We start from the raw sequence: 3989 nt of genomic DNA, 5'->3' as shown, positions 1-3989 counted from the left end.
GAACTTTTTTAAAAAATTCCAAACTTAGGTGAGTGAATGGTATAGAAATTGAAGGTTTGCATTGTAGACATCACCAAACAGTGCATTTGAATTTGTGGGGTTGTCTCTCCTACTGTGGTATAACCCATTCTACAGCTCATTAAACTAAAAAATGCCAGAATAGGTCTTTAATTACTTGAGAAGATATTGCTGGTGATTTTTCCTATCTCTAGTTATAGAAATTCTTTCATATTTTAAAAAATAGAATAAATGAATCATAAGACTATTCCACAATTTGGGCTGCTGTGTCTGTGCAAATGACTATTTTGGAGAAGAGCTATTAAACTCTAGCGTTTTTCTTTCTTTTTAAAATATTTTTCGTGTGTATATTTGAGATTTACCAACATGATGTTACAGGATACCTATAGTCAAATGGTTACTATAGGGAAGGAAATTAACATATCCATCATCTCACATAGTTACTTTTTGTTGTGGCAAGGACAGCTAAAATCTACTTATTTAACAACAATTCCTGATATGATGTGATTTTTATTAGCCCTCTTCCTCATGTTATACATTAAATGGCTACACTCGTTCATCCATACAGAGATAGCAAATAAAATGGTAGTTACCAGGGGTGAGGAAGTGAGTGGACAGGAAATGGGAAGATGTAGTTCAAAGGATATCATAGCTTTTATCCTAGAAAATTTCAATCTCCTGTTATCTCACTCCCTATAGAAGAATAAGCCTTGTCAACAGGACCATGCAAATATTAACAACTAATATTTGCAGAATGTTTTATCATTTAGAATATATATTTATATGTTATCTTTTCTAGCCCTCTCAGCACTGTAAGAAATATATTATTACATACTGAGGGATTAATAACAGTAATAATAATAATAGTGAGAAGAAAATAAGATAATAATTTGCCCAAAATCACATACCTGTGGGGAGAGCTGGGCTATAAACCCCTTCTTAATGTTCTTTCCATTGTGTGTATGTTTTTTAGAGTTAAGGACAAATGGATGAGACCAATCCAATGCGAAAACTTTCAGAATTCTGAATTTCAGAGTTGTGAGGAAATTTAGAGATCACCTATCCAAACTCTCTTAGAAAGCTGAAGATGAAAGTAATTGCTACATCCGCATAGACTGTTAATGAAATAGGCTGACCTTTAAGCAAAAAGTTCGGTCATCTGATTTCCTGTTGTTTCTTAATATACCAATTCTCCTGCTTCAAATTTATGTGCATAGTAACATGTGGTGCATCTGTATGTGTTTAATATTTATTCTTAATCTTGCAGTTTTACTTCTCCATCAGGAATATTCTAGGGAGCCAAAAGGACATTTCCCAATAGAAGAGAAAACCTAGAAAATTTGCACCTTACCTACTTAGAATGCTACAAACTTAAGTTTTATATTGATACAGACATTATTTTCCTATTTTGGCTAAAAAAATGAGGTGTCTGGGTTCTCAATACATTATACAAACACTTTTCTCCTCCATCTTTGTTCCTGCTGCATCCCTTCTCAACTTTTTAACTTTTATTCTCCTGATGCTTTCAGTGTTTTCACGTAAATTATGCTGAGTGTCAGATGTGGGTCAGTGGATATTATTGTAAAAATAATATCTATATGAAAACTCTAATTTGTGGGGTAAACAAATAATGAAATGCTCTCATTTTTTTTTTTTTTTTTTTTTTTTTTTGATGGTTGGGTCAGCTTGAATCCACTCCAATACTTTCCCTGACCTTTTCCTAGCCAAGTGAATCCATAAATTAGACAAGGGGGGAACACTGATTTATTGGAGTGTATATGCTTGAACATCAGTTTGAGTTTAGAAGGTGTTGCTGCCCGTACTGTCACAAAACACGCTGTATAAATTATTAAGCTGGGTCCTGCAGAGCTTTGAAAGAGGTATAAGATGAGGCAGTGGTTTCTCCTAAAGGCTGTGGACCCTTGAGGTGCTGAAGAGTTGTACAAATCCTTAACATTTCCACAGACTGAAAAAAACAGTAGCCACACATTATAGAATGAACTCAAAATACATGCCTGCAGCTTTCCCCTACCCCATATTTCTCGGGTAAGAATTCTTATATTTCAGGCAGTTGCTAACCCTGGGCCTCTGTGGTGCTGGTCAGAAAAGTGGGTAGATCTATAGTCTGGAAGGCAGCAATTCAGAGGATGGCTGGAGGAAGGGAGAGAGACAGTAACAGTGATACGGGGACAAGGAGAGAAACAGAAACAGCACCTCAAGCTGAGTCTGGAGAAACTCCAGGAGAGTTTACACAAGACTATAGAGTTAAGACCACAGCAGGATATGAGGACGTGAGCAGAGTATGTTTTCCTCGGTGTGGAAAAAACTGAGGGGAATTTTAAGAAAGGTTTGCTGAGTGTTATTAATGACTTCTTTGACTCCACTTATGGAGATTTAATATAATATTCAAATTGTTTACAACAGATTTGGCTTTTTCCAGATATAATACTTATGTTTTGAATCTGGCATTGTTCTTAGATGGGCCACTAAATATACAGGTGATGAAACACCCAATGAGTTTTCAAAAGTATGTAGTTTTGTAATGAATAAAATAAAATCCATGTAAAAGTGGTATTAAAATCATCACAGTTTTACATTATTATGTATCTGCTAAATCAATATATAATGTATTTCTATCATGAGGAAAACTCAACAGTTTTTATTTTAAAAAATCTTTTTAAATTTTTATTTTAAGTTCTGGGGTACATGTGCAGGATGTGCAGGTTTGTTACCTAGGTAAATGTGTGCCATGGTGGTTTGCTGCACCTATCAATCCATCACCTAGGTATTAAGCCCACCATACATTTGCTATTTTTCCTAATGCTCTCCCTCCCTCCATCGCAACCTCCAACAGGCCCCAGTGTGTGTTGTTCCCCTTCCTGTGTCCATGTGTTCTCATTGCTCAGCTCGCACTTACAAGTTAGAACATGTGGTGGTTGGTTTTCTATTCCTGCATTAGTTTGCTGAGGATAATGGCTTTCAGCTTCATTTATGTCCCTGCAAAGGACATGATCTCATTCCTTTTTATGGCTACATAGTATTATATGGTGTATATGTAACACATTTTCTTTATTCAGTCTATCATTGATGGGCATTTGGGTGGATTCCATGTCTTTGCTATTGTCTTTGCTGCTATGAGCGTACATGTGCATGTATCTTTGTAATAGAATGATTTATATTCCTTTGGGCATATATATACCCAGTAGTGGGATTGCTGGGTCAAATGGTATTTCTGGTTCTAGATCTTTGAGGACTCACTACACTGTCTTCCACAATGGTTGAAATAATTTACATTCCCACTAACAGTGTGAAAGTGTTCTTATTTCTTTGCAACTTTGCCAGCATCTGTTGCTTCTTGACTTTTTAATAATTGCCATTTTGACTGGCATGAGATGGTATCTCATTGTGGCTTTGGTTTGCATTTCTCTAACGATCATTAATGTTGAGCTTTTTTTCGTACGTTTGTTGGCCGTGTGAATGTCTTCTTTTGAGAAGTGTTTGTTTATGTCCTTAGCCCACTTTTTAAGGGGCTCGTTTGTTTCTTTCTTGTGAATTTGTTTAAGTTCTTTGTAGATTCTGGATATCAGACCTTTGTCAGATGGATAGATTGCAGAATTTTTCTCCTGTTCTGTAGGTTACCTACAGGGTGGCGGAAAATGATGAAGTTTTTTTTTGTTTTTTTTTTCTGTGCAGAGGTTTTTCTTTATGTTTGAAAAGAGTCCTCATACTCAAAAAGGCCTAAAAGCAACTGTGATAATGACTATGAAAAAAGTCTATAAATCTTCAAAGCCCTGTGTAAATGCAAAGGCTTCTTACTATCAGTAAGAAGCTATCATAATGGGAGGCTTGCTTAGAGTAAATTCAAGTGACAGGACCTGTACTTTAGAAAAGTGGTCTCGTTCATCCTCGACAGCATACAATAATTATGGAATGGGAATAGAGTCCTAAGGAAGGAAAGAATCTTTCTGTGA

This window comes from Papio anubis, chromosome 12, assembly GCF_008728515.1.
Source record: "Papio anubis isolate 15944 chromosome 12, Panubis1.0, whole genome shotgun sequence".
Lineage (NCBI taxonomy): Eukaryota > Metazoa > Chordata > Mammalia > Primates > Cercopithecidae > Papio > Papio anubis.
The sequence above is the reverse complement of the archived record's forward strand: the minus strand, read 5'-3'. Positions refer to the sequence as shown.